Source organism: Monopterus albus, unplaced genomic scaffold (genome assembly GCF_001952655.1).
Source record: "Monopterus albus unplaced genomic scaffold, M_albus_1.0 scaffold322.1, whole genome shotgun sequence".
Classification (NCBI taxonomy): Eukaryota; Metazoa; Chordata; class Actinopteri; order Synbranchiformes; family Synbranchidae; genus Monopterus; species Monopterus albus.
The window spans coordinates 131,531-143,970 of NW_018128202.1; positions in this window are offsets into that span (position 1 = coordinate 131,531).

Genomic DNA, 12,440 nt, shown 5'->3' on the forward strand with positions numbered 1-12,440 from the left:
GACTCATGACCTCCAGTTATCAGGCCAACCATGGTGGTATCATCAGCAAATTTAATGATGGTGCTGCTGCAGTGGTGAGGTGTACGGTCATACAGGAGTGGGCTCAGTACACTGCCCTGGGGGCGCCTGTACTGAGTGTAAGGGTTGATAAATGTTATTTATTTTAAAACCTACACAGACACACACGGTAACGCTGATAAGAAGAATGCTCTGGTATGGCAGCCAGGTGAAGATGAAAAATCACATTTCAGTGATAAGATGTTACTCTTTGTACAATCAGGTCTCAAAGGGAGCATGAAGAGAGTGGGTTGCGTCTGTAACGATTTTAAAATGTCACTAAAACTGAAGGCTTCATAAAAGAACTAGAGCTAAATAATTAGTCCATTAACCAGTTAACTGGCTGACATAAAATATTTAAAGCTATTCTATGGAATTTCTTTTCAGCTACTAGAGGATATAGTGAGGCTCAGAACAAACTCACACCAAAAACCATCCTTACAGCTCTTTTCTCCACCCGTCCTGTTTCCTGACGTGAACTGCGGATGCCTGGTTGCGTGAAACTACATAAAGCAGCCTGCAGTCCAAAGCTAGCGTTAACTACTGTACAGTAACTGCAACTAATGAATCTGGCAGCATTTCACTGGCACAATGTCAAGTGATGAGGCTGACAGATATATGATACAGAGTTCATGTGTAGGACTGACATTGTAGAGGATGTATTTAATTAGTTTCAATGAGGAGAGAGAATTCAGCTTTTAGGTCGCATCATATGGCTCCAGTTCTTTATATACATTGGTTTTGTGTGGCTGCAGTCTGTAAGAAACATGTCTGTGGCAGTTCACCTCGGTGCTAAATGTGTTAACTGTGTAACAGTGGAAGAGTTCAGCCTCTTATGGGCTGCCAGAGGACCTCTGTGTATACAGTGGGAGATGACAGAGGCTTTATTCTTGTATTGCATCAAATGTTTTTTAATCTGATTTGTTGATTTGACCTTTTATTCACTGAAAAGAAATCTTAAAAATAGAAAATGTTTTTCTCTCTCACACAACCCAGCCTCCTGTCCATCACTTCCTCTCCCCTCAGGGGTAGATTTTAGTGTTTGCATTTCATCTGTACAGAAAGCTGTGTGTGTGTGTGTGTGTGTGTGTGTGTGTGTGTGTGGCACCACCTTCACCTCCAGCTGAACTTGGCTTTTACAAACTGCACTCCTCCCTCAACAACCACACCCTCATGCCACACATACACGCACGCATGCATGTCTTTCTATAGTTGTGAGGACACTTACTGACATAATGCATTACCCAGCCCCTAAAGCTAAGTCTTAAATCTCAAATAGCACTCTGACGTTGTGTGAACCAGCCATACAATGATAAAAAAAAACATGTACAAAAACAGGCATTACCTTCCTTTTAATTTGTTGTTCTGGAAGGAATTGTTGCTCATTGATAATGCAGTTAGGTAATAGTTCAGTCAATTAAGATGAAAAACTAGTAAAGTAGAATCTATTTTAAAAATATAATGACAGCAGTCTTTGTAGCCTTCGTCAGGGTCTGACCTTGTCTCGCATTTTTTTTTTTGTCTTTATTTGAGGGTATAGTTAGTGATAGGAAATGTGGGGATAGAGAGGAAACAAAGAATGAGAGTCAAACCATGGGTATCGTGATTATGTTGTACTGCCTCAACTGTTAGTCTACTGCCTTGGTTTATTTAACTTTTTAAAATCCTTTTTATTGTTTTACAATATTGTCTTACAAAATGCTGCTAAATTATTTGGATTAGTATAAAGAATAATGTTAATTCATATGTGAAACATTTTACTTCAATAGGCACAAAGACACACATACCAATACTGGGCTGGGTCAAATTCAAGGAAAGCTTAACACCCGCAGGGTAGATCACACGCTACCACAGACAGCATCCCATCATACTAGAAATGCTGTCTTGCTCTTTTGTATCTCCTAAGTATCTGTTTGGAAACAAAAAACTTCTTTACCACTGCAACAAAATCTAGGAAATGCAAACAAGAAAAGAAACAAAAGACAACCATGACGGGTGTAAAAATGGCTAAGAAACAAATCTAAGGATGACTACAAAGGGCAGGCAGGTGAAACAGGTAAGTAATACAAAATCTGCAGACTTAGAGCAACAGAGAACGCTGGCAGATTGAAAGGTAATCACAGACAAACTGACAAGGCAAAGCAAGAAGTAAAAGTATTAGAGTTAGGATACTGAACACAGGTAATTGTAAAGATGGTGACTGGTACTCTAGGCTGGGTGAACAGGCAGGTGGCACTGTGTGTTTCCACGGCACAGCGTAAACACTGCTCTTGCAGAGCTGTCCTCTGCTCACCCAGAATGAACACCGACACAGACACATAACAGAGCAAACATGGATTTGACAAGACAAACAGAGTTGTTGTGTTAAAGGGCTGCCATCTCCTTCTTCTTTCTTTCTTTTTTTTTTTGAAAGAGGGTGGGTCTCTTTCTTCAGCTGAGACACTTCCTGTTACTCAAGTTTTCTGCCAATCAGAGTATATTGGCATATCCGGGTTGCGGGAGAAGTAGAGTAGCACGCTATGGGCTTGCTTCTTAGCAGGACCAAATATCATGCTTTCCAGCACAGTTACTGCCCGGGCATGGTCCGCTTCTAAGACAACAGAAACATGCAAACCCTGGTATGGCATGTGTACAGAACGCTTCCTGGTGGCAGTGGAAAGATGGCATATGACGACCACCTACCACTACACTCACCTCAAAGAGAAGGTTACACCTAACACCAACATGCAAGACACTTGCACTGCTGACCACAGAGGCAGGCCACTCAAAAGAGTCACAACAACGTTTTCACTATGTGGTATCAGACATGTCCAGACCATCTGAGAGCGTTACCATTAGAATCACGACATCCTGCCATCAACAGGAAAATACCAAATCTCCTTTTGGTGCAGAACTTACCCAACCAGGCACAATAATACAATAAATCAACACTGATGTGAGGGTGGGGGCAGCTGAAAGATAACCATCACCAACAGATAGATAGATAGATAGTTTATTGATCCTGAGGGAAATTCAGGCATCCAGTAGCAACAGGTGCTGTGATTACCAAAATCACAGAACCCAAAGTAAAGAAATGTATAAAAATGTAAGACTAAAATACAAGGAAAAAATATAAGAAATGAGTGTAAAAATAAAAGTACTGGAAATGTTATATATATAGAATGTATACACATATCGAGTTTATAACGTGTGCCAGGAATACAGTATACATAATAAGTAAATGTGCATGGGGCACCTGTGTACAGTACAATGCCAATACGTGCAGGACGGAGCTTTATGTGCAAAGGTAAAAACGAGTAAACAGAGCACAGCGCAGTAGTATAGCGTCATAGTGAAGCAGGATCATAATATTATGGGGCTGAGTAGTAACATCACATGTCCGTATCCAAAAGTCAGATCAGACCTCCTCACTGGGACGAGTTAAAAAAAAAAAAAGGGGGATGTGGAAACATGGTACTGTGGAGGCAGAGGCACTGACAAAAGGCAGCTAAGATTTCACTGGAACCACAGGCCTCTCAAAACACTCAGGTGAGATGAAACATGATGATTAATTCATTTTCTGCAGAACATTTCCCGCTGACACAAAAATAAATAAACAATTGATACATTTGCAAAGTTCAGTAAGGAGGATATTTTATTTGGTGTTTTCTCCTAACAGTCTTACACAACAGCTCAGCTTTGTTGTTATCTCTGCTTTTGCACAAAACATTTCACATTCAGTTTTTTTTTTCATTCCATATTCTGCAGACCAATCATTAGATGGACACCTCTTCCAGTCTTTCTGATCTGGTACTTTCTAACTATAAATGTGTCAGATATGTAAAGCTGGCCAGTGCAACCTATGTTGTCATTAATATCGGCAGAGTTCTTGTAATTGTGCCTGCTAATGTAGTAGTGCTATTTCAGGAGATGCTCCTGCGGGTCATATGAGAAGGAAGGGCTGAACAACCATGTGGATGGTGTAGGTTGGAGGTATGAAGACGCACCTTGTGAAACTGCACATACAGCTAGCATAACATCAAACCACACATACTGTTCACATCCCTTCCAATTAAGGTGTGACCTACAGATAGCAGAGGCGTGTTTAGACAGAGCTAAATGACACAATGTGTAATTAGTGTATCAGCTAGTTTGACCTTCTCTGAGAGAGCAAGCTACCAGCAGAACTACTATACTCCCACTCACATACACACACTTATGTAACACTTATGTTACACAGTTATGTAACCACTGTTTCCCTAACCCTAACACCTAACCTCACCTTAACTTTAAACCGTCACTTTAAAATTTAATGATAGTGTAAAGAGATTTATAGCCCCACAACATGAATACCAGGCTGCACACGCACACTCCTCCATTCCTTGTGGAAAATTCACATTGACTTAAATTCATTTCTTGGATATTTGCCCTAACTCTAAACCAAGTTGTCACTCTAAAATTCAATTACTTACATGATGGGGCCAACATCTGGTCCCCACAACAAAGACTGAGTCTCCACAGTGGGAATCTGTCAACAGGTTTCAGTCCCCACAGTATGAGTAATACCACATGCAAGCACATAAACTCTCTTGTTTATAAGAAAAGCCCTGTGATAGATGCGCCACAAAGACAAACATCAATACATTAGACACACAAGTTCATCTTCCTATAGCTGTGAGAACCATTAATGCATTCCCTAGCCCCTTACTCTAACCTAACCATCACAACCCTTAAGCTAACACCTTACCTAAACCTAGTTCTACCATTAACCCTAAACAGCCCTTTCAAGGTGCATAAGAAAGTGAGGGCCAACCAAAATGTACTCAGGTTTCCAAAACCGTCCTCAGTCCCATGGTATAAAACCTAAACTACCCCTGTAAATGCGTTGGCACCAATAATTTGGGAGGGTCATATGTGGTTGGGACAGGTAAATAAACCTCCGTGCCACTCCTTTACAGCTTCCACTGCTAACTGTCATGAATGCAGACTCACACACATTAGGATTAGTGTATTTGTTTGTGATTTGCAGTTTGTCTTTGTAACATTGACAGAATTACAAGAAGCAACAAGATAGTGTCACTTTTCCTCAGACTCTTTTGAAAATCATGGATCAGTCCGTTAAAAGAAAAGCAACTTCAAACAATCTTCAACTATCAGCTGTTGTATTTGTTATAGTGTATGTTTTCTTCACAGCTCATTATGCAAATCCTTCCATTTCACAGTAACAAAATCCATCCTAAACTGCAGACAGAAGACACACCTCTCTCTTTGTGCTCCAGCTGTCTCCATGTTTTTAATTTCTATTTGATCCCAGACTGATAATGGATGGTTATGAATCATAAATGTGACAAGTCTACATTGATGCCTGTGTTCTTGGCCCATAAACACGCAAAGGAGGACAAGCTGGTAAACGATTAGAAAAACAAGAAAAAGAAACTCAGGGAAAGAAAAAAAAACAAACATTGTGCAAGACATTGTTTAGGGTGTGTTTAATTTGATCTTGTCATAAATTCTATTAAACAGACAGAGTAACACTCTCACAAACTGCAGAGAGAATGAACTTAGAGGAATGTAAGAAACAATCTCTGGAGGATTTTCAGATTTCTCTGACAGCCCAGAGACAGCTGTGTGGAGCACAGCTACCACAAAAATGGCCGCTGTAAAATACGAGTTGGACAGAGTCTCTGTCTGTCTGGATGTGTAAGGTTTCCAGCCTCATATTAGGTGAATGCTGTGTGTAATTATGGCAGGCGACTCTCACTCTGAGCTGTGTTACAGTATATGAACATCTCTCCGGGGAACAATCACATCTCTGTCTCAATGTTCACAACAGGCAGACAGGCAGTGTGGCGCAACCACACAAATAAAACTCTAAGAACAAATACTGTAATTGTTCGTGTCTCTTTTTCCCCCCTGGCTGCACCTCTTTAAAAACTTACTGTACTTCCTCTGGCATCTAAATGTTCACAGGACAGGTGCACAGATAGAGAATCAGAGCAGGATGTGTGTGTGTGTGTCTGTGTGTGTGGGTGGGCGGATGGCTGGTTATTTGAGAGTGAGTTTGCCTTGTGGCGATACTGTATTTAAAATATCATTAACTGAGCCATGAGGTCAACCTGAAGGAAGATCTGTCCACCCTAATAAAGAATGTAACCAAGCACACAAAACACACACACACACACAAGACGCAGCTATTGTTCTCCAGTTATTGTACACTGTGATTAAAAATGACTCAAGGAGGAGTTTGTTGTAAATATATCGAGTATGGCACACTATAATGATGTTACAACCAGGGGTTAAGTTGGTCTTGTGAGCAGGCGAAGCACTTGTCCAATGAGGTTGGGTGAACATTATTTAGTGAGTTTGTTTATTTGTTTATTGGTAATCTGGGTGAAGATAGTGTCTGAAAGTGGTTCAAGGCAGAAGTGTGAGAGCTGGCAATGCTGGAGGATGGAGCTGAGGGCTGACAGGGTGCCTTTTGGATGTCAGGAGCTCATCCTGACATCTCTAAAGCACCAACTCCGAAAGACAGATTTATCCATTTACAGATATATCAACTAAACACAATAGTACTTACTTTAACCAGATATTGGCATTTAAGTGTTATTGCTCTGGCCAACTGATGCTCAGATGTTTTCTTGTGAAATAAATCTTTACTGGCTAAGACACTTCTTAAGAATCAGTGATGCAACCTGGTTTAGTCAATCATTACTCTAAGCTGAGCTACTGTAACCTGGTAAGAACACAGGGAGGACTATAAACACACACTTAGTGATGAATTTATGAATAGCTGGTGCAACCCTGTCCCAGTCACTACAACACAATGAGACAAGACAGCACTGAGAAGACATTGTTATGAGAAAACATTGTTATTCTGCTTCAGATATTCAGCAGCTTCAGTGAAACTACAGGAAACCCATCAGGTGGTGTGCTGTGAACCACTCCTAGTCATCCGATAACCCTGCAACTCAGTCAATATGTTGATTGAATTGATGTGTTCTCATGGCACATAACACACAAAGGTATATTGTGTTGTGTTTTTAGGGGTTACGTAAGATAAGGAAATGCACACATGGGTTGTGCTAACTGCTCCACAATGATTCAAGTCACACATAAGCAGTGTACATCACTGAAAACCCTTTAAAACAATGTTTTCTTTGGCTTGTTATTTTATGACTGTATGACATATTCAGTTAGTTCTCCTCATTGTATATTTTCTTTTCTTTGTCCTGTGAAGCACTTTCTAACACTGCAGTACAGTGCTTCTCTGTCAGTGTACCACTCAGATATTTGTGGTACTGAGTGAAATTTCTCAACTATTTGAAGAATTGCCATAAACATTGGTTTGAGATGTTCATGTCAACCTCAGCATGAATTCTAATAACTTCAGTGCTCCCCTACAAACACTTGCCAACTTTTCTGACTCTTTGAAACAGTAACAGCATTAGTTCACAACCCAAAACATCTCTCTGAATTATGACCGATAAGATCTTTGATCCATTTTATATTCGTCTATCATCGGTCATGCATGCATATTTATTTCAGAACAAAGTAGTCTTTCAAAAACCAAGTAATAAAGTGTGCATATGTACTGCACGTCGCTGCAGTAATTAACTGCATTTTCCTGCCTACAAAGGAGACATGACAGTTTTAATCAACCCTATAATTACAGATTGCTTCAGACATCTTACATAACATCATATGTTGTTGCAGTGCACCTTGATTCAGGGTTAGTGAACAGTGCAGCAGGAAGAACATGAAGAACCAGTTACTGAGATCTGAGCCTTTATATTAGATGATTTCTTCCACGACTCAAGACAGTGAGAGAGACTTTGGGATCAAAGATAGCCAACATGTGCAACTTGTGAGCTGTGTGCCTCTGGTTCATTGTATGTGTATTTGTGTGCACATTAGTGTGTGAGCATTTTGGGTGGGGGCTCTATGAATGGTCTCCCCGCCCTGTAGGGAGTAGCGCTTCCTCTCCAGGGTTCAGAAATAACCAACAGACAGCTTTATTGTTCAAGAAAACCTGCCTGCTGTCTCTGTCTGTTGCATGCTCTTGCTTTCTCCCCCCCCCTCTCTCTCTCTCACACACACACACACACGTACACACACACAAAGACCCCCCCTCTCCTTGTACAGATCTGAGTAACTGACAAGTAGTCTTGGTTACACCCTGGCTCTGAGGAAGGGATGACGAAAGAGGGAGAGAGAGAGAGAGAGGATGGAAAGAGAGAGAGCAGGGGGGTAAAGGGAGGGGTTCTGTGGACACTCGATGTGCTGACAGGACAGCGGTGGTCACACCCAAACTGTGGTGCCTGACCTTCTACAACAAACAGCAACACCCTAGCACACTTATAAGTTCAGTACACACAAACTAATCCTGTAATGTCATCCTTCCCAGTTTTCCAGTGAGGATGTCTTTTCTCTGCTCAGCCTGCTGGTCCATGCGAGCCATCTGTGACTCAGCAGGTCAACAACAATCTGGCTCTTTCATGATCCAGGCCTCTCTCCTGCTTTGAGGTCACTGTGGCCTTTAGTCTTTAACACTCAGTAGTGGAAAGTAACTAAGTTCAGTGTCTAAAAATTCATTTTAAAAGGTTTAGATGATTTTTCAGTAATGTTAGTTATGAAATGTTTGCATGTGATATTTTAGTGAGTATTATTGACCAGTGTGATACAAAGGTACAATAAACATGTAACTGGTAAATAATTTTCGACCTCATCATCTCTGCTGGTTTTCTTTGGCCACTACGACTGAAAAACAGTATTCGATTTCATTCTACCATATGTAGGATTAAAAATGTCTAAAAGTTTTAGATTTAACTCGGGAAGCTTTTTGGTATTTCCATTTTATACTTGATTCCACAACATTTATTTTAAAGCTACTGTATAGCCTCTAGTTACTAGTAACAGTATATTGCAGACCAAGCTTGATACTGAGTTTAGAAATATGCTAGATAACAAAATATTTGCCATCTTTTTTAACATAAATGCATCTCATAAACATCTTTGATAAAGATTCTTTAAATGCAGTTATCCAAGACCTGTGACTAAGATTTGTGCAGAGATTGATACTTAAACATTTCTTCTGATTTACCATGTGATATAGGCCAATACCGATACAAATATGAATAATAAACAAGTGATTGTGCTGATTTATCAGTCTGTTGCTCATACAAAGATATTTTATGTAAGCCTTCATTTAATTCCTCATAGCAAAAAGTAAGAAAACAACCACTTGCATGAGATGAACACACTTGAGATTCTGATCTGATTCATCATTAGTGTTATATTAACATGGCTGCCCACACGGGGCCAGACACACAACTGATTAGTGATGCTACAGTCTTTGGTGACTAACAAAGACACAGCGGAGTAATCAAATCATGTCATTTCTTTCCTATCATATAAGAGCTAACCTGTAATGTTGAATAATTACTGAGGGTTTGGCCTTATACCGGCCATATTTGTTTATGACCTTTACTTTCATAGGTGTTAGTCAGCTCAGATATCAGCAATCATAAATCGTGGTTCATTTAAAATGTCGGGCTGCCCGATGTAATTCCAAACCATCTTATCTTCACATCTGCTCTTTTAATTTCTAACAGGGCTTACCAGCTCAAACACTCGTTGTTTACCTTCACGTCACCCAGGACAAATTAGTAATAATGATGACATTAGACACATTCTTATATTTACAACATTTTTGCCATATATCACTTTTATACTTTTAAAAAAAATCCACATGATGAAAACTTTAATTAAAGATGAGAAAATAAATGTCAGGAGTTGTTTGTGTTAATTATACATGAAGAAAAAGAACAAACTACAACAGGAAACAGAATTCCACAGTTGCTACTGATTGTAATGTGTAGATGAAATAACTAATAACAACTGTCTTATTAGCACATGCACACACACAAACAGGTCCTCAAATGTATGCCCCCAAAAAAGTACACAAACACATATGCACATTTTAACGAGTACTTTATGATAAATGTATGAAAGGAGAATGTGTGCATTACTTATTGAATGCAACATTAAGCACCAGTGACATGTTAACTAGATGTTTGCACGCACATGGAGCCGCAATGTCTGGGGTTGTGCGATGAAACACACACTTACATATACAGTGATGTTGAAATGCACAGGATGGGATGTGTGTGCAATTTCCTTGCCAAGACTTTGACATTTCTTTGAAAAGTTGTTGTTGTTTTTCTTTATAATCAGGTTTTTCTATCAGTTACCAATACACATCGTGCTGAAGTGTGTGTCGCTGACTGACCCAGAGACGACGGTGCAGTGCAGTTAATGAAACTAAGGGTCAGGACTTACAGTATGTAAAAACTATTATTTGTTACATGCATGTACAATATGTGGCTGGGCAAAAAAAAAGTGTGTGCAATAAAGAGTTATAATTTGAATCTGATTAAAAATAAAACTTAGAACAAGATCTACACACTGGATATTCCATGTGTTATAAAGTGTGTAGCTGAGCTGTACAACCGTTTCAGAGTTCAGTGAACTAAACTTAAATTTTGTACACACTCAAGTGCAAACATGAAAATGTGCATGGCAGTTCAGTGCAAAAATTCACTGTGTCCTAACAAGGATAAACAAAGTTCACCATCGTGATCACCACAGGGAGCAAGTTTTTATGTGATATTTTAAAGAATAAAGAATAAATGTATATATAAGTGTGGTAGGGATATACTATACAGGGTAATACAGGAACAGCCTGTCACTCTCAAACTGACTGGGGTAAGGTTGAAGAGTATCGGAGTCCAAGTCATTAAGGTTTTCTGATGCTGCTGAAGATTTAGCTGCATCAGTAAAGAGAGTGGGAGCCTGAGAGGCTCTAATATTGTCTGTTAAAATATTTATTGAGTCGACAGATTACTTAGAATTTGAATAACAAACCTGCACATACTGGAAGTCCAGGTTTGAACTTTTATTTCAGCATTTTGTATGCAGATTATGCATGTTCTAGATTTTATAAAACACTAAAATAGAGGAAACAGACACTTCACACAATATGATAATTTCCTGTGTAGTAGAGGTAGATAAGCCTGATCATAGGTTGGGTAGGACCTAAAAAAGCTTTCTTGAGCTTACTGCGAGTCACATTACTAGTGGTTGGCATTTATCACCTCCATCACTTTGACTTATCCAGGTGCTCCAGGTAAAGTGGCTGCTTATCATGATTTAGTGCTTTATGAGCTGTTACTGTGTGACCCTTTGTACTGACAGTGCACTTTCATATTAGCACCTGACGTCCTGTTAGGCGTCTGCGAACAGAGCATCATTAATGATTACATCCTCATGAATTACTTTATCTACCACATGAAAGTGAAGCTGATTATGCTGGTGTGTAAAGGTGAGCTGATGAAGTCAGAGCCGCAGGTGCACGTTTGCCCTGGAAGCAGCATTCAAGTTGATCAGGCCAGCACTCTGCTCCAGGCTGAAAAAAACTCAACTCTTTAATGGATTGCCATACAAACGTTTATGGTGCCCTGACGATGAATCGTAATGACACTGGTGATTCTCTGACCTTTTCTCTGGTGCCACCCTGAGGTCCAATGTTTGTGGTTTCCTTGACATTCGATATGCCCATTCGTGTCCAGCATCAACTGTAGTCACTTTGGTAATCTTGTAGATTTTTCATCTAGCACCACCATCAGGTCAGAGTTTTGATTTTATCAATACTTGATTTTCAAAAGTCAAATCTTTTTTTTATCATTGCATAGAATTCTCCCTGTTGATATTAGCATACATTTATTTAGATTTGTTGCCTAAAGGCCTTTTTATGTACATTTGATTTAAGATGCTCTGCAAAAACTAGATGTAAGCCTGTGCAGTAGCACAGTGATCAGTTGGTACACTTCCAGTTATTTATGAATGCTAAGGTAGCACAAAGCACATGATTCAGCACAAATAAGTAATAAATATTTACTGGGTTTTAAATGGAGCAATTTTTTCAATCCAAGAATAAATTTGGCACAACTAATTGAAATAACAGTATCACAACTTTGTTTCTGTTTGTCCTATAATTTGTACCTAACCACACAGCTGTTTTGACAAAATCATCAAGAAATATTAGGAAATAGACGTGAAAAATCACCTCACACTCCCATCGCTCTCTATTGTACTTTGTGTTGGCATGCTGACATAAAGACTAAAGATTGGCTAAAGACAGGGTTGGGGTATTTTTCCATCATTACTTTTGACACTGCTTTGCTTTTGTGCCACTTTTGTCACACTGTGGTATCTGTTGTTATATGTACATGAACTGTCAGATGTTTAGCAGACAACTGAGGAGCTGGGTGGAGGGCTTACAACTGCTGCCATGTCTTACATGAGCTTTTATATATGCTTCTCTGGTAAACAAACAACAACACGGA